Source organism: Gorilla gorilla, chromosome 4, assembly GCF_029281585.2.
Source record: "Gorilla gorilla gorilla isolate KB3781 chromosome 4, NHGRI_mGorGor1-v2.1_pri, whole genome shotgun sequence".
NCBI classification, from domain to species: Eukaryota; Metazoa; Chordata; class Mammalia; order Primates; family Hominidae; genus Gorilla; species Gorilla gorilla.
The window spans coordinates 98,147,628-98,167,560 of record NC_073228.2 but is presented as its reverse complement, the minus strand read 5'-3'; the positions used below and the strand labels follow the sequence as shown (position 1 = coordinate 98,167,560).

At 39.0% G+C, this 19,933-nt stretch overlaps 1 protein-coding gene across 16 annotated transcripts in view; it reads left to right on the top strand.

The window, feature by feature from the left end:
- Window positions 1-19,933, top strand: part of ARB2A (ARB2 cotranscriptional regulator A) — a 493,438-nt gene that overhangs the window by 61,633 nt on the left and 411,872 nt on the right. The window lies entirely within an intron of this gene.

The window sequence follows — 19,933 nt, the reverse complement described above, 5'->3', positions numbered from 1 at the left end:
GAGAATCGCTTGAACCTGGGAGGCGGAGGTTGCAGTGAGCTGAGATGGCCCCATTGCACTCCAGCCTGGGTGACAGAGCAAGACTCTGTCTCAAAAAAAAAAAAAAAAAAAAAAAAAAAAGTTTCTGTTTTTAGGTGAGCTGTGGTGGCTCACACCTATAATCCCAACACTTTGGGAGGTCAAGGCAGGAGAATCACTTGAAGCCAGGAGTTTGAGACTAGCCTGGACAATATAGCAAGACCATGTCTCTACAAAAAATAAAAAAATTAGCCAGAAATAGTGGTGTGTGCCTATAGTCCTAGTTACTTGGGAGGCTGAGGTGGCAGGATCACTTGAGCCCAGGAAGTCAAGGCTGCAGGGAGCTGTGATCACACCGTTGCACTCCAGCCTTGCTGACAGAGTTAGACCCTATCTCAAAAAAAAAAAAGAAAAAACTTCTGTTTTTACACAAACTTATACTTCCCATGACTATAATATTTTGTAGTGAGTCGTTACGTAAGAAAACAAATTTATGCGAAATTCTAATTTGATTTTTAAAATTTTGTTTTGTTTTTGAGACAGGGTCTCGCTCTGTCACTCAGGCGGGAGTGCAGTGTCACGATCTTGGCTCACTGCAACTTGCGCCTGCCTTGTTCAAGCGATTCTCATGCCTCAGTCTCTGAGTAGCTGGGAATACAGGCGTGCACCACCATGCCCACCTAATTTTTTTTTGTACTTTTAGTAGAGATGGGGTTTCACCATGTTGGCCAGGCTGGTCTTGAACTCCTGACCTCAAGTCATCCGCCTGCCTCGGCCTCCCAGGGTACTGGGATTACAGGTGTGAGCCACTGCGCCGAGCCTAAAAATGTTTTTAAGAGGTTGAATCCCCTACTATGCCAGAATGAATAAGTTTTCTTTCAGGTGTTTATTTGTGTGAAGAATATTGATATTTGGCTAATAAGTTGAATTTAACCTACTTGTCTTTGACTGGATAAAGGAGTAGGCCTTGTGAACATTAGGTACTTCACATGGTACTGCTTGTAGGAACCTTTGAAAATGTCATTTGCCATTTAGGTGAGTAGTTTGGTAAAGTGAAAAGTTTTACTCATTCTGTGTCATATTGTCTTTATTTTTAGTAAAAATGCATGTGGACACATAAGTTTTAGTGTGATAACTAGATAGCCACATTACTTTTCTAAGGAAAAGCTGAAATTTCTGTATTCCTTTTTTGTTTTTAAATAGAGTAGTAAAAATGAACTACTTGGTTAAATTATCACATAAAGAATATATGGTAACATAAGTATAATAGCATGAAGAATATATCATTTCCTGGGAGACAATTCTTCGATCTCCTGCATTTCTGTATATCTCTGAGCAAAGACTTTGACAGCTTTTGCTCTGGATCATCTTTTCAAGGACAACTGTATAGGAAACAGGCTTCGAAGACAGAGGTTGTATCTCCCTCCAAGACAGTGGGCAGATTAGTTTGCTGTCCAGGATAAAAAGATGATGCTCCTCCCTTCCCCCACTGATGGCAAAGGATTGCTAGTAGCCCCTTTAGAAGATTGGGTTTCCTAAGTTTGAGGTTCGTCAGCTGTGATACAATCCTGTTGTATGCTCAGCATCCACCTGGGCCTGTTGACACTGCCTCTTTGGGATTTGAGGAGCAAGAGATTGGACTTCATGAGAACATGAAGCTCATGCTGCCTGCTATACCCTGATTAATTTTTGTTTCTGATCCAGAAGACTAATGTCATCTGACAGCATCCATGACTGTGCAGGCTAACTTGCTAGCTTCTATGCAATGTAAAATCTGACAGTTAAAGAATCTTCACAGTTCTTGTTAGTGTTCTACAGCATTTATAACCTAAATATATTCAATGCCCTGAGTAATTTCTGCTGCACATTAAAAAAAGCTTACCTGACCAGGCATGGTGGCTCACGCCTGTAATACCAGCACTTTGGGAGGCCAAGGAGGGTGGATCACGAGGTCAGGAGTTCAAGACCAGCCTGACCAACATGGTGAAACCCTGTCTGTACTAAAAATACAAAAATTAGCCAGGTGTGGTGTTGCGCCCCTGTAATCCCAGCTACTCAGGAGGCTGAGGCAGGAGAATCATTTGAACCTGGGAGATGGAGGTTGCAGTGAACAGAGATCGTGCCACTGCACTCCAACCTGGGTGACACAGTAAGACTCTGTCTCAAAAAAAAAAAAAAAAAAAAAAAAAAAGCTTACCGATTTCCACTTAAGTTATATGTTGCAAACTGGTAGTATTTTGATTATAGAATAACCATACTATAATGGCCTTAGAAAAGAGCTTGTGGTTTTTGTGTTTGTTTTTAAATGGGACTGTTTATTTACTATTTTCCATAAGCCATGTACACCACCAGCTCACTTGGACAGGTTGCTAGTCTTCAAATATACCTTGTCCTTTTTGGCATCTGCATCATTTATGCCATCAATATGTATCTTCCAACATCATCTATGTTAAACTCCAGCTATGTGTCTTTTTAGGTAATTCCATGTGTAAATGATTCCTTTTTCCTAGGATCTTATACCTAATTCTTTGGATATATGGAGGCACACAGATTTATTTTTGGTGTACCTTAGTCGATAAGAATCAAAATATTTGAGTTTTTACTTTGATGGTTATTTACAGAGAGAGAGCATATTCTGTATTATCTACATTACTGCCTCCTATGCCTGCTTTCACATTTGTGTTCACATTCAATTTGGACCCAAGTGATTACCCAAAATTATAACATTTAATTTTTTTTTTTTTTTTTTTTTGAGATGGAGTCTCACTCTGTCACCCAGGCGCCAGGCGCCTCAGCTCACTCTCGGCTCACTGCAACCTCCACTTCCTGGGTTCAAGTGATTCTCCTGCCTCAGCCTCCCGAGTAGCTGGGATTACAGGCATGCACCACCATACCTGGCTAATTTTTGTATTTTTGGTAGAGATGGGGTTTCACCATGTTAGCCAGGCTGGTCTCGAACTCCTGACCTCAGGTGATCTGCCCACCTTGGCCTCCCAAAGAGCTGGGATTACAGGCATGAGCCACTGTGCCTGGCCATAGCATTTAACTTTTAATGCAGTGTTTCTATTTAGATCAGTGGATTCCTCAGCTTTAAGTACCAACATTTTTTCTTCCTGAATATTTTGATCAAAAGTAAACATATTTTCCTAACATAAAACTCAGTACAACAAAAAGACCCAGGAATTGGAGAGAGAAAGTCTGGTTATTACAGTATTTGTATCATACCATCATGCTTCTCATGTCATGTTTGGAATACTTGTTTTGATTGCTGATTTCACTGTTGAAGGTTAATTTTTAATTGAATTTTATTTCCTACATCTTAGAAGTTAGTTGTATGAGTTCTGGTTATATACCAATAATGACAGAGTTTTCACTATAGTTAATTAGTTATTTGGAATTCATGATAGTGGGACTTAATGCATCTGTGGACCTGTCTTTTCATTGATTCTGTAACCAAAAAGCAGGTTAGTTGTTTGCTGTGTGCAGAATCCGATAAGCATGAGTGAGGTCTGGTACAAAAAAAAAGTGAATTTATCCCGAAGCTAGCTTGAGGAAAGAGGCACAAACAGTCTGCCTTTAAATGTACTACTTTACTCTTGGAGCAGAAAGCAGGCACTTTAAGATAGGGGAGGGAGCAAGCAAGGGCAGGGAGTCCCCTTGCTAGCTGGTGCCTTATCTACTGGGCAGTTAAGTTGGCGCCTTCCTGGGTAGAAGTAAGTTGTAAAAGTGGCCAAGTGGGCATGCTTTCCACATGCCCTCCTGGTGGGTATGAGTTCCAAGGTTATCCCCCCACCCCGCTGTTCCCCCTCCTCCCTGTCCCAGAGTGAGAGTTCCATGGGGCATACTTTGGTCTGCAAATCTACTGTCAACTCTTGAGGAGAGATCCCTCTTGGAGCATAGTTAGATGAACTTGCCCTGTAGGGAATGTCTGGTGAGGGGGAGGTAAAGCGTTGTATTTGCATTTCTAAAGGGCTAAATAGGAAGCTGAGGAACAGGGGAAAAGGAGAAAATAAGAGAAAATAATAAAAAAAATTAAACTCTCTCTCAGAAAAATGGTGATACTTTGCTACAATATTCCATAATTTCCATTTCTGAGCCATGCGTTCAAGTGAAATTTAACCAACTACTATTCTTCTTTCACAGTTTATACTTCCATCTTACACTGTTTTCTCCCTTGAAATGTCCTTCTCTCCTTGTCACTGTATCCCACCTCCATCTGTCTTCCTGTTTTGGCTCAAATGTCTCCTCCTTTAGGAAGCCTTCCCTCATCTCTTCTGTTACAATCTTTCTCTCTCCTGATTTCTTTTCTTCCCATTTTGTTTTTCTACCTATTTTATCTTATATGAAAAATGATTTAAGACAACATTAAAGATGAATGCCATTTAGGAAGACTCAAATAAGTAGAGTTTAAAAAAGAAAGCAATGTTAGTAAATAAAGGGATGAGTTTACTGTATATCTCTTATGCTACTTATCACTCTGCATTGCATTTTTTAAAAATACATGTTTTAAGGAATTTTGGGGGAAACTTTCTGTGTCCTGACAATATTTGTTGAATAATAAATAGTGTGATACAAATAGATAAGTGTTTAGTATAAATTCTGGACCTATGCATTTTAGAGATTTTTTTAATGTTCCTAATTTTGTGTATTTTCTTATTGAAGAAAAGAAAATGATAATTTTCCTGTTTCTAAGCTAAACAATTTTAATTATTTCAATTTCCATTTGAGAGCTAGAAGTTTCATACTATTAAAGCATTTGTGATTTAAAAGTATTTGATAAAAATAGACTATATGTGGCATAATTTATTGGAAGATTTTAACACTTATGTTGTAGGAAAGGGGTCTTGATCGAGACCCCAAGAGAGCATTCTTGGATGTCACATAAGAAAGAATTCGGGGTGAGTTCATAAAGTAAAGTAAAAGCAAGTTTATTAAGAAAGTAAAAGAAGAAAAGAATGGCTACTCCATAGACACAGCAGCCCTGAGGGCTGCTGGTTGCCCATTTTTATGGTTATTTCTTGATGATATGCTAAACAAGGGGTGGATTATTCACACCTCCCCTTTTAAAACCATATAGGGTAACTTCCTTTTTATTTTGGTTGTTGTTGTTTTTTTTTTTTTGAGATGGAGTCGTGCTCTGTTGCCCAGGCTGGAGTGCAGTGGCATGATCTCGGCTCACTGCACTCCAGCCTCCCAGGTTCAAGCAATTCTCTTACCTCAGTCTCCCAAGTAGCTGGGATTACAGGCAAGCGCCACCATGCCTGGCTAATTTTTGTATCTTTTAGTAGAGATGGGGTTTCCCCATGTTGGCCAATCTGGTCTCCAACTCGTGACCTCAGGTGATCCACCCGCCTTGGTAGGGTAACTTCCTGATGTTGCCGTGGCATTGGTAAACTGTCATGGTGCCAGTGGGAGTATAGCTGTGAAGACAACCAGAGGTCACTCTCATGGCCATCTGGTTTTGGTGGGTTTTGGCCAACTTCTTTACTGCAACCTGTTTATCAGCAAGGTCTTTATGACCTGTATCTTGTGCCGACCTCCTGTCTCATCCTGTGACTTAGAATGTCTTAACCATCTAGGAATGCAGCCCAGTAGGTCTCAGCCTCATTTTACCCAGCTCCTTTTCAAGACGGAGTTGCTCTGGTTCAAACGCCTGTGACATTTCCACCCTCCCTTTTATAGGATAACCCTTAATCCTAAGGGTTGCAGAGGGATGAAGATCTATCTTCTATAACTTCTTCAGGCTGAATAGGGGCGATGATATTCCTGCCTGACTATGAGGATCTCTTTCTGTATATGCGGTAGAGAGGAGCTCAGTCAGAAAGTGTTGATATGGGTCATTCATCACTTTTGAGTTCCAACAAGAGGTGATATCTGGAATATTAGTAAGTGTTCAATTTAGGAAAACATTGAGTAAGCTTATTCTGCATTCCTACACAAAGAGTACAACAGCAATATATTCCACAACAGTAAAGCAAAATAAGTAAAATTATTCCAAGTAAACTAAGTTAGAATGTGTTCCATGAATTGGGCAACTGTTAGAACCAAGCTGATGTGGGGTGCTAGCCAATTCCAATACATGCCCAGAATTAGGCTACTGATCCAGATTTTTACGTTACCCAACCCTCTTGTTTTTTCTGAGTAGCAGTCAGAGACCACTGGCTCATTCACAGGAATAAGCAGGGTTAGCCAAAATTGCAGAAGCAAACCTAAAAACAACTGATGAGACTAGAAATTAGTAACAAGTATACCATAGTTCTTGAAACATAATTTCTCTCTCAAGTTTTCCATTTTTACTAAAGACAAATCATGGTAAGACCAATTTGCTTTATTATACTTTGCCTGATTATTTGTATAAAGTGCAGCAAGAACAATTATTTTTCACTTAGGCTTTAAAAATTGGCTTTGATGGAACTCTTTTCCATAGGGAATCTCAGATAAGACTTTTTAAAAGCTGAGCCCAGCCATGTATTTGTACCCTCAAATACCTATGAGTTGGGTAAATTATTCTCCTTTTGAGGTCCCAAGATAACTTGGGTCTCCTGGACCTGTTAGAAAGTGACATTTTTTATTTGCCACAGGTCAGAAACCCTGTATGGGGACTGTGTAGGTAAAGTATGAGGCCAGGTCTGCTAGGGGCTTTTATTGGCTCTACAAGTCAAATTTGATTCCTTAAAGGAAAGCATGCTGTTTCAGTCAAAGACTTGGTAGAATAACGAGTTTTTCCAGTTGTGTCCTGTTACAAGAGAAAACAGATTCTTACTGCACTTATGCAAATAACTATATTGCTGTAAGTTAAGAATACTCACAACTAGTTTCCAAATTTTGGGGAAATCAGGTAGAGAGAAGCAACTATCCTTCAAATTTTGTTCACAGGAGTATACTTTAGTCAATTGCTAAAATCTGTAAATAGCTCAAAAGAAAAGTTTTCTTGACTGTAAAACAAAAAGATCAGCAGTGTTTCAAGCAAAGTTAAAAAGATTACTTTAGTTTTCTATTGGTTCAGTCTATTCAGTTAAATCCTTAGTTCTGCTTGATATTCAGGAACACTTTAGGTCTCCATGAGAGTCCTGAAAGTTTTTTTTCCTCTATTCTGATGTCTCAATTTTCAAAGTTATCAGAAACCTGCATTTAAGAACACCTGTTAGAGTTCTATAGTTGATTATAAACCACCTTCTAAAGAGGATTAAAACAAGACAACAATTGCCTGTGGATGACAAAATATTTTAGGGCAGCCACAGTCAAAAACACGATTGACAAAGAAATTTGGTTATCTCTGTGGCATACAGTGATTTTATGTAACACTTATAATTATTACTGATGATATATACTGAAGCATATCAGAATTATGGGCATCTTACACAATTTTTTAGTATGTACTAATAACAAGTTTATATAAATATAACCCAAAGAAAGTTAAACACCATTTGACATTTGATTATACTTCCTGTATGACTTTTATACCATATAAGCCAAATTTTACCTTGGAATTAGTGTACTGTTTATGTGACACCCAATTCTTAAGAAAGCCTTATAGACATATCTACCCAACTTTAATGCTTGACCATAAGGTAAGATTCACATAAACTTTTTATAACCCATTACAAATTTTTGTTAAAAGCAGATCTTTTGTGGCCGGGCGCAGTGGCTCACGCCTTTAATCCTAGCACTTTGAGAGGCTGAGGTGGGTGGATCATGAGGTCAGGAGATTGAGACCATCCTGGCTAACACGGTGAAAACCCATCTCTACTAAAAATACAAAAAATTAGCCAGGCGTGGTGGCGGGCGCCTGTAATCCCAGCTACTCGGGAGGCTGATGCAGGAGAATGGCGTGAGCCCGGGAGGCAGAGCTTGCAGTGAGCCGAGGTCGCGCCTGGGCTACAGAGCGAGACCCCATCTCAAAAAAAAAAAAAAAAAAAAGCTGATCTTTTGTTAAACAGCAGATCAGTGCTCTAAGAAAAACCTGTTGTACTTTTATTCTAATGTTCAGTTTACAGAAAAACTGAATAATACCCCTTTTACTTTAGCCAATATATTCACACACAGAATTTTTTTTACGAGATTAATTTTTTACAAACCTTCCACAACTTGCTTAAACCTTCAGCTTTATTCCATCTAACTTTAAACAGTCCTTTAAACCTTTAATCTAGGCAGGAAATTCACATTCCTGTGCCTTCTTGTAATCTTTTATCAAAAACACATTTCACTTTCTTTACATACCTTGCGTGTAGAACTGTTTCTTCTGTAGTCTCAGTTACATGTTACACTGTTAACTCTTAGTAACTTTCATTTTTTTGTGTGAAAAATCTTGGTAAGTTCAGGATTTTAATTATGTGCTAGATGTGGAGACTAGCCTAAGACACACCAGGCAAAGTGCAGATAGGGGCTGACTCTTTCCGTCATAGCTAGGGGACGTGGCTAATTCCGCATTTCCCAGGCCTTATCTAGGATCTAATGCTCCAAAGTAGGTAAATTGAGCAGTTTTTAATAGTCAAAGAAGTAGTTTATGATCTGAAAGCATTTAGGAAACTTAATATCTGACCTACATAATTTAGACCAAATGTTTACATTTTGAAGATATTTTTATTTTACCAATATCTTTAAAACTGTCTTTATTTGCCAAAGATGACTTAAGTCACATGAACTAAATAAAAGGCATTACACGTTTTACTTTTCTGACAATGTATTTAATTTAAGCTCTTATTATTATTAAATCAATTAATTTAAGCTCTTTCATATATAAACATCACACACACAACACATATAAATACACAGACAGACAGAAGATAAAGGATCCATTCCCTAAGCCAGGAATTGGACCCTGAACCTGGGCTGCCATTGTGAAAAGAGAAAGCACAGCCACGTGGTTACAAGGTCAGGCTCCCAAGGACATGACTGACCAGTTTGCTGGGCCGTCTTGAAAAGTGGGCTTACAGGTGTCCTAAGCTCATGTTCTATCCTAAGGTGTCCCTCATTATGACAGACAATACAGAAGGACACACAAAGCACACTAGATTCACTGCAGCTTAAGACTAGCCTCATGAATCCTTTTTCCCATTAATCAAAACTTTAGAGGAGATAACTAGTGATTTTTTACCGTTTATTCAACCGGTTTGCACAGAGAGAAAGAGAGAGAGACCGAGAGAGACAGAGAGGCCAGAAGTCTGACTAGTAAGAAATTCTTACGCTTTTACTGACATGCCAGGTTTCCGGGTTCCCTTTTCCTCAGCAGCCCTAGTAACCTGGCTGGCTGCACCACAGCCCTGGGGGCCAAGTCGCAACACAGAGGAAAGTTATCTTTTTCCTTTCTGGCCAGAGCAAAATACGTATGACGAAACATAGACATTAGCTCCTCTGCTTAGCACCCAATATCAAACTGGCAAGGTTCAAACTTGCCCCCTGTTGGGCCCTGTCATCATTAATCTAACCTCCCACCAGGAGTTTCAACTTGTGATCTCTGGGCAAGGTAGTTGCCCTGAGTAATAGAAAAGATAAGAAAGGGAATGGAGAGAGATAAAAGCATTGCCTGTGGCATGCTGAGGAAGGTGAAGAGCTCAGGGAGGCCAGAGAAAGACCCACCCATTGCAGTGACACATTCTCAGCAAACTATTGCAAGGACAAAACCAAACACTCACATGTTCTCACTCATAGGTGGGAATTGAACAATGAGAACACGTGGACACAGGAAGGGGAATATCACATACTGGGGCGTGTTGTGGGGTTGGGGGAGGGGGGAGGGATAGCATTAGGAGATATACCTAATGCAAATGACGAGTTAATGGGTGCAGCACACCAACATGGCACATGTATACATATGTAACAAACCTGCACGTTGTGTACATGTACCCTAAAACTTAAAATATAATTAAAAAAAAAAAAGTTCAGGCGGCTGCTTGTCAGTCAAGAAGGGATCTTTTCCAGCAGTCCCATTAGCTCTCAAGTTTCCCCTTTTAGGGAGGAAAAAGCTCCCCATGTCCCACGATCCTGTACATTCCTAATCCTGTCACCCATAGCCATTAGCAAAGAGTACAAGGCAGATTAATTCAGAGGAAAGCAGTTAACATCCTGTGATGCCAAACTCATTCTTAGCCTAAAGGGACTTTACCAAGAGGGGTCTCTAACCCCTAAGTCTTAGAAGAGACTCTAACCCTCCTCAGTTTTGGGCCTCTAGCCCAAAGTTGGTCCTTGCCTTTTATTAAGAGGTGCCTCCAGCCCGCTCTATCTTAGGAGAGATGCTAACTCCCCTAAGTTGGGCCTCTAACCCAATCCCATCCTTTACTCGGGTACCCCACCACTTACCCAAAGTCAGGTGATCAGTGCTGCAGTCTTTTTCCTTTTGATCAGGGATTGGGATTGGGGGGGGATGGTTCTTCAGTATCATCTCTTCAGGGTTTGCCAGAAAGATGTTACCAGACCCCACCACTTACCCAAAGTTAGCCTTTGGTTTGGGGGTTTGTGCACTATAGTCCCTTCTATGGTTGCCAGAAAGATGTTACAGGAAAGAGATCCTGATCCAGACCCCAGGAGAGGGTTCTTGTATCTTGCACAAGAAAGAATTCAGGGCGAGTCCATAGAGTAAAGTGAAAACAAGTTTATTAAGAATGATGAGGAATAAAAGAATGGCTACTCCACAGACAGAACAGCCCTGAGGGCTGCTGGTTGCCCATTTTTATGGTTATTTCTTGATGATATGCTGAACAAGGGGTACATCATTCTTGCCTCCCCTTTTTAGACCATATAGGGTAACTTCCTGATGTTGCCATGGCATTTGGTAAACTGTCATGGGGCTGGTGGCAGTGTAGCAGTGAGGACCAGAGGTTACTCTCATGGGCATCTTGGTTTTACTGGGTTTTGGCCAGCTTCCTTACTTCAGCCTGTTTTATCAGCAAGGTCTTTATGACCTGCATCTTGTGCTAACCTCCTATCTCATCCTGTGACTTAGAGTGTCTTAATGGTCTAGGAATGCAGCCCAGTAGGTCTAAGCCTCATTTTACCCACCTCCTATTGAAGATGGAGTTGCTTTGGTTCAAACACCTCTGACACTTATATTCAAACTTCAGATGTTTATCATTGTGATTTAGAAAATGTGAGTTCTTATGTAACTTTCCACAGTTCCTAGAAAACAGATAAACCTTTGTATTTAAATTCTGGAAATAATTTAGTACTTTATGTTAGTTGCATTAACTGAGAACCTGTGGAAAGGATTTCATCAGGTCTTGGACATAGAAGCACTAAAAACCATCTTCTCTTCTGATTGATCATCATAGGAGAGTATACAGAGGATAGTGGAAATTTGAGTTTACTGCCTGAAAGTCTGCCTTAATAAATAGCTTTTGATATGCTCAAGATTGAAGACTTAAGGAAACAGATTTTGATTTCAACCAGAAATCTAAACAAAAACCCCTTCTGTTTTTTTTTTTTTTTAGTATTTTCCTACTGAATATCGAGTTTTGTCTTTAGCTGAGCGCTACTATATATGTTTCACAACTGTTGTTTTAGTTTATGTTTATTTCTTTCTTAAGGAGATTATTATAGCAGTCATTCAGTAGGAATTGTTTTTAAGTCTTGCTCCTGAAATGCACTATCATTTAAATGTAAATTAAACTTATTGTGTAAGTAAAATAAACTGAGATGTCAGTTTGTTTTTTAGAATGCAGTGCCATAATACACAAAAGAATATTCTTTACATTCACACAGTTATGTTTTTATAGTCAAACAAATGCTTTTGCTAATATGTATATATTTTTATACTATCCACATAGAGCTTAAAAAAATACATAGCCCTTAATAAGTTTGGATAATTTCTCCAAATTTAGAAAAATACTGTTAGCTTAAGGAGGTGGGAGAGTGGTGTGAAGTGGTAACTCTCAAAGTACCATTTTAGTACTTTAGTGTATATATAATATATATTGGAGTTGAATGCCAAGAAATAATGTTTCTGTTAAACTCAGAGAAAGACTGGAAAGGCTACCATATTAAGTAGTAAATAGGTTAGTAGAAACAGCATGTAACTTGTGAAATTTTATCAGTTTTCTCTTTCATGCCAGTACTGAATTATTATAATGTTAAATGGAGAATTTATAATTCAGCAGACATTATAATGAAAGATTCTGTTTTCTTGCCTAATTTTGGTCTTTGTGTTTTCTTTGATATATATCTTGAAAACCTCTTTAAGAATTAATAAATTGTCAATGTGTTTAAAAAGAGAATAGCAACAATTAGGTAATCTTATAAGCTTGTTTTCTTATTGATGGATAGGATCACACTTATAAAAACAACTAAGAGTACAATTTTATTCTCTGGACCTAAATTAGTAATATGTTTTCTAAAATAATGGAAAATTACTGAAAAATATTACATTTAAAAAATGAGATTAAACAATGTAGGCTAGTGCCATCTTATAGGAGTTTTTCAATGGCTGTATTTACATATTTGAAACTAGGAACAACTTCGTTATTTTAGCACCCAAATATTTGAACATAATGTGATTTTCTGTGTATAATTGATACCTTTATGTAATGTGAAATTCACACATCTTGTGTTGGCCATCAGGAGATCTGGGTCTTAGTTCTGGCTCAGTCACGTCTGTATGACTTTAGAAAAGTGGTATTTGCAAGCGTCTGTTATAAAATGAGAATAAAATTATTTATTCTGTTGTGAAGAATAATGTGGGTAGATGCGATATTATTTTATATTCTTTAATGTGCTATGCAAATGTTAGGAGGATTGAAAGAAAATGTGTTGATTAGGCTATTCATTAAGAAGATTTTTAATTTATTATTGCTGTTATAATGGTTTAGTTTGCTGATTTTCTTTCTCCTCACTCTGTCTACTTATTATTACTGACATCAAGCTTATCTTTCTGTAGGAGAGATGAAGAAATGACCATTGGCCCACAATTTGTTAGCAGACTCCTTTTACTTCCATCTCTCTCTAATATCCATTCCTATAAGTGGAATACTACGTATAGGATACTATTTCTAAGTAGATATTTTAGAATTGAAAACAAAACAGTTGCTGACATAATTTTCCATGTTTTTCTATAAGTGGAATACTACATATAGGATAGTATTACTAAGTAGATATTTTAGAATTGAAAACAAAACAGTTGCTGACATAATTTTCCATGTTTTTGTGGTTGAGAAAAACTATAAGCCTCTTTAAAAATATAGTATTTATATATGAACAGACCCACAGACCAACTGAACAGAATGCAAAGCGCAGAAATACATAGAAAGCCCAACTACACATGGAAATATATTTTATGTTAAGGTGCAATCATAAATCAGTGGGGGAAAAGGGACTTTTAGCAATTGATAGGTAATCACCCATAGGAATATAAAAATTGGTTCTTCATCACTGTGTACACCAGAATTAACTCCAAATGAATTAGAGATCTACATGCAAAAAATGAAATAAAACCTACCAACCCAGTGGCGCTGATTATGGTCTTGAAATGCCAACCTAATAACAGAACCTGGATTCTAATAAAGAACCTGAATTCTTTGGAGAAATACCTGATTCCTGACTGGGGCAAGAAATGAGTGCCATGAAATGGGGATATCTTGTCTTATTGGATAGCAAGGAAGATTCCAAAGACTACTTGCCTTTCTAAAAGTTGAGAAGTGAAAGACCAAAACAACAGAAACAGAACAAAACAAAAAACCCAAACCAAACCCCCCTTACAAATGCATCAGTGGGTATGATGCATGAACCAGTGGTTCATAGGGAAAGAAATGCAAATAGTCTTTAAACATATGAAAAGATGTTTAACCTCATTTAGTAGATGAGGCTATAGAGAAACAGGACTTTTCATATCTTGCTGGTGGGAGTGTAAAGTGGTAAATTCCTTTAAAGGAGAAATTGCCAATATCTTATGAACTTACAGTTGTATTTTCCCATTTGTATGAGAAAGGAAAGGAAATAAATACATGTATTTGTTGTTTATTATTGTGGAAAAAACTGGAAAGATAAAATTAATAACCACATTTATCTATGGGGAATGTGGAGGAATGGGATGAAGGGATAGCTTTGTGAATTTTCTAATACCTTTTTGTGTAATTTTGATATTTGGACCATATACAAATTTTGATGTGCTTAAAGAATACCCTAAAACTGAAAAGAAAATGAAACATATGAGCTTAAATATGCATCTAGTTGGTAATGTAACTGAGCAGAGAAAAAGAAAATACTTCAAATATTTGGAATACAGTCAGTACATTGTCCTTCTTTTGCTGGATATATCCTCGGGATAAAAACAATGGCCAGTGAAATGTTAAAATTAACTAAGTGGTTTTACTGTTTTTTTTTATTTTATTTTTTAATACTTTAAGTTCTGGGATACATGTGCAGAACATGCAGGTTTGTTACATAGGTATACATCTGCCATGGTGGTTTGCTGCACTCATCAACCTGTCATCTACATTAGGTATTTCTCCTAATGCTGTCCCTCTCCTTACCCCCTCCTCCCCCCGACAGGCCCTGGTTTGTGATATTCTCCTCCCTCTGTCCATACGTTCTCATTGTTCAACTCCCACTTATGAGTGAGAACATGCGGTGTTTGGTTTTCTGTTCCTGTGTTAGTTTGCTGAGAATGATGGTTTCCAGCTTTACCCGTGTCCCTGCAAAGGACACGAACTCATTCTTTTTTATTATGGCTGCATAGTATTCCATGGTGTATATGTGCCACATTTTCTTTATTCAGTCTAACATTGATGGGCAGTTGGGTTGGCTCCAGGTCCTTACTTTGCTGGATATATCCTCAGGATAAAAACAATGGCCAGTGAAATGTTAAAATTAACTTACTGGTTTTACTGTTACATTGATAGTGGTGCAATGATTTTGAAACAAGTTTATCAATATGGTATATTAAAGCAAATAAATATATAAATGTAATTATGAATCAAGATTTTCAGGATTAGAGAAAGATATGAATATAAAATCAAAGCAGATAACAATATTTTGGGAATTTCACCATAAACTCATTATGTTTAAAAAATATATTTCCTAGATTTACTCACCAAAAGGGCTTGGAAGTACTGACTCCCTAGTAGCAATGCATACATATAGTGATGTATATGTATATGTATATGTATATGTATATGTATATGTATATGTATATGTATATATGTATATGTATATGTATGTGTATATGTATATGTATGTATAAGATCCTGGTTCCTAAATGCATTGCTTAGTAAAAAAGAGCCAGGGCTCCTTGGAGAAAAGGCGGATTCCAAATTTGGAACTAAGAAAATCAAAGACGAGCCCTAGACAGCAGTTCCCAACCTTTTTGGCACCAGGGACTGGTTTCATGGAAGACAGTTTTTCCATGGACTGGGGGTGGGGGATGTTTTGGGATGAAACTGTTTCACCTTAGATCATCAAGCATTAGTTAGATTCTCATAAGGAGTGTGCAACCTAGATCCCTTGCATGTACAGTTCACAGTAGGGTTTATGTTCCTATGAGAATATTATGCTGCCACTGATCTGACAGGAGGTGGAGCTTAGGCAGTAATGCTCCCTCACCTGGTGCTCACCTCCTGCTGTGCAGCCCGGTTCCTAACAGGCCACCAATCAGCACTGGTCTGTGGCCTGGGGGTTTGGGACGCCTGGCCTACATACGACATTGTGCCTTGTCAGAAAGCAAACATTCAGTCTAATGGACGCATGTGAAAAGGACAGAAGAACCAACTAGAAAGTGCTTCTTTTGGGCAAAGTTGGTGCAATTTGAGGATAAAACAGAATAAGGGTTCTTACTGATAATAAAACATTTAATAAGCAAAGTCATGGTTTCATAATCTCTTTAAAAATATAGCCAATTTGCCATTTTTAGATTAAAGTTATCTGAAAATTGGTAACCAGAGGGAAAGAATTAAGCAGTTGGCCTCTTTATGAAGAACTGTGATTTATTTGCAGGTAAGGAAGGAATGTTCTTCCTTATCAAAGAATACAGTCTGATGAAGGTAATGAATATGATAGAATTAGAAAAATCAACCTTTTGCCCTGTGTAGTAGATATACTTCTAAACATGTTCCTCAAAAATTTCCATTTCCTGCTTACTCAATCAAACACGAACCTAAGTACAGCTGTGAAGGGACTTGGAATATATAATGAAGGTTACCAGATAGCTGACCTTAAGATATGGATATTATCCTATGTCTTAGCCCATTTTGTTTTGCTATAACAGAATTCCAGAGACTAGGTAATTTATAAAGAAAAGTTGTTTATTCGGCTGATAATTCTGGAGGCTGGGAAGTGCAAGAAGCATAACACTGGCATCTGCTCAGCTTCTGGTGAGGGCCTCATGCTGCATCATAAAGGGAGAGAGAAGCAGACATTCCAAAAGTGTAAAACACAAGAGACAACCTCACTTTGTAACAACCTGCTCGCTAGAGAACTAGCCCATTCCCACAAGAACTAATCCAGTTCTGAGAAATAACCCAGTCTTGAGACAAAGACATTAATCTACCTTAAGGACCTAATCACCTCTTAAAGGCACCACTTCCCAATACTATTTCATTGGCAATTAAATGTAAATGTGACTTTTGTCAGGGACAAATTACATCCAAACCATAGCACTCCATTTGTGTCTCCCCAAAACTCATGTCCTTCTCACATGCAAAATATATTCATTTCGGCCAGGCACAGCAGCTCATGCCTGTCATCCCGGCACTGTGGGAGGCCGAGATGGGCGGATCACTTGAAGTCAGGAGTTTGAGACCAGCCTGGCCAACATGGTGAAACCCCATCTCTGCAAAAAATACAAAAATTAGCCAGGCATGGTGGCAGGTGTCTGTAATCCCAGCTACTCGGGAGGCTGAGGCAGGAGAATTGCTTGAACTAGGGTGGAGGAGGTTGCTGTGAGCTGAGATCACACCACTGTACTACAACCTTGGTGACAGAGCGAGACTCCATCTCAAAACAAACAAAATCACACATATATATATATATATATATATATATATATATATATATTCATTTCATCACAAAGGTCCCCTAAATCTTAACTCATTCCAGCACCAATTCATAAGTCCAAATTCCAAAGTCTCATGTGAGACTCAAGGCACACTCCTTCTGGTTGTGAGCCTGTAAAATAAGAAACAAGTTATCTGCTTCCAAAATACAATGGCAGAACAGGCATGGGGTAAACTGTATTAGTATATTCTCACACTGTTATAAAGAAACACCCAAGATTGGGTAATTTGTAAAGGAAGGAGGTTTAATTGACTCACAGTTCCACATGTTTGGGGAGGCCTCAGGAAAGTTACAGTCATGGCAGAAGGGGAAGCAGGCATGTCTTACATGGTGGCAGGCAGAAGAGAAGAAGTGAGCAAGAGAGGAACTACCAAAACACTTCTAAAACCATCAGATTTCATGAGAACTCACTCACTGTCATGAGAACAGCATGGAGGGAACCACCCCCATGATACAGTCACCTCCCATCAGTTCTCTACCTCAACACTTGGGGATTACAATTCAAGAAGAGATTTGGGTAGGGACACAAAGCCTAACCTTTATCATAAATGTTCCTTCCAAAAGGGAGGAATGTGCAGAAAGAAAGGAGTAACCACCTCAAAGCAAGTCTGAAACCTACAGAACAGGTATTAAATCTTAAAACTCCAGAATCATCTCTCACTTTATGTGCTGCCTCCAGGACACAATTGTAGGATGATTGCAAGGTGAGGGATGGGCTCTCTTGGTTTTGGGAAGTCCTGCCCCTATGACTTTGCTGGGTGGAGCGCACGTGCTTGTCTCTCAGTTTGGGGTTGTGTGCTTGAGCCTGTGGCTTTCTCAGGCTGGCGTTTGATGTTGTTTGAATATATGTCCCCAACAAATCTCATGTTGTCTTGTAATCCCCAGTATTGGAGTTGGGGCCTGATGGGAAGCGATTGGATCATGGGGGTGGATTTCTCATGAATGGTTTAGCACCATTCCCGTGGTGTCTATTTTGCAATAGTAAGCTGTCACAAGATCTGCTTGTTTAAACGTGTGTGGCACCTCTCCTCACCTGTCTCTGGCTCTGGCTCTGGCTCTTGCCATGTGAGACACCTGATTCCTCTTTGCCTTTTGCCATGATTGTAAGATTGCTGAGGCCTCCCCAGGAGTTGAGTAGATGACAGCACCATGTTTCCTTTAAAGCCTGAAGAACCATGAGCCAATTAAATCTCTTTTCTTTATAAACTTTAAGCAGTGCAAAAACAGCCTAACACAGAGTTACATGTTGATGGTCACTCTACAGTTCTGGGGTCTTGAAGGTGGTAGCTTTGTACCTGTCACTCCACTATGCATTCTTTTAGGGATTCTCTGTTGGGGCTTCATTCCTGCATTAGCATTCTGCCTGGGCTCCCAGGCAGTTTGCTGCATCCTTTAATATCTAGGAAGAAGCTAACATAATCCTCCAGCCTGCACACCTCTGCACATCTGCAGAGACAGCACCATGCTGACACCATCAGAGCTTATGGTTTGAGAGCAGTAGCACAAGTGGCATCTTGGTTCACTTGAGCCATGGCATTGTGCCACAAAGGTTTATGGCTTGTACTTTTTGGAGCAGCAAGTCAAGCCACACATGGGCTGATTGAGTAATGGCTGGAATGGGTGAGGAGAGCTGCACTGGAATTCAGGAAGCAGACATTTGGAGAGCAGACACTTGAAGGGTGGCCTTGAAGATCTCTGCAATGCTTTTAATGCCTTTTAGTCATTGCTTTGATGGTTAGTACCTGACTTCTGTTTATCCATATTAATTCTTTTAGCAAGTGGTCTGTGAGCTACACCCTTGGTTTCCTCTCCTGAACATGCTGTTTCATTCTCTACTACTTGTCCTTGCTGGGAATTTTCCAAATATTTTTGCTCTGCTTCCTTTCTCTAGCATCTCACTGTAAGAAGTTACTTCTAACTGCTTTGCTGCCTAGACATTTCTTCAACCATATATGCTATTCCAGTGCCCTAAGTTTGGCCCTCTATTAAGTCCTAGGGCATGGCTACAGTATAGCCAGGTTGTTTGTTACTATATAACAAGCATGACCATTACTTCAGTTCTTAGTAAGATATTCTTTGTTTCCATTTGAGACCTCATCAAAATGGCCTTTATTGTCCATATGTCTATCAGCATTCTGGTTATGACCACTTAAGGTATTCCTTAGTTCTTTTCATCTTCTGAGCGCTCACCAGAATTGTCCTTAGTGCTCCATTCACAGCAGTAGAGGTTTTTTTCTAGCTTACTCTTTCAGATTCTTCCAGCCACTACCCATTACTCAGTTCCAAAGCTGCTTCCATATTTTCAGGTATAGAAACAACTCACTACCCAGTACCAGTTTTCTATCTTAGTCTGTTTTGTGTTGCTATGACAGAATACCTGAGACTGGATAATTGATGAAGAAAATAGATTTATTTGGCTCACAATTCTGGAGACTGGGAGGTTAAAGAAGCATGCAGCCATTGTCTGTTTGGCTTCTGTTGAGGGCCTTGTACTGCATCATAACATGGTGGAGGAGTGGAAAAGGAAACAGGTGTTCCAAAAGGGCAAAATATGAGAGGCAACCTCGCTTTATATCAAGCCATTCTCTTCAGAATTAATCAGTTCCTTCAAGAACTAATCAATTTGCTCAAAAACTAAGCCATTGTTGCAAGAAAGACATTAATCTAAACTTAAGGACCTAATCTCCTCTTAAAGACTCCACCTCCCAATACTGTTACATTGGCAATTAAATTTCAACATGAGTTTTGATGGAGACAAATTACAACCAAACCATAGCATGCTGGATTATCCAGGTAGACCCAGTGCATCACTTAAGCTATTAAAAGCAGAAGAGGAAGGCAGAAGAGTCTGTTATGGAGTTGTAGCAGCAGAAGTGGAAGCCACAGAGATTCCACACATGAGAAGGATTCATTGCACTGTTGCTGGCACTGAGATATA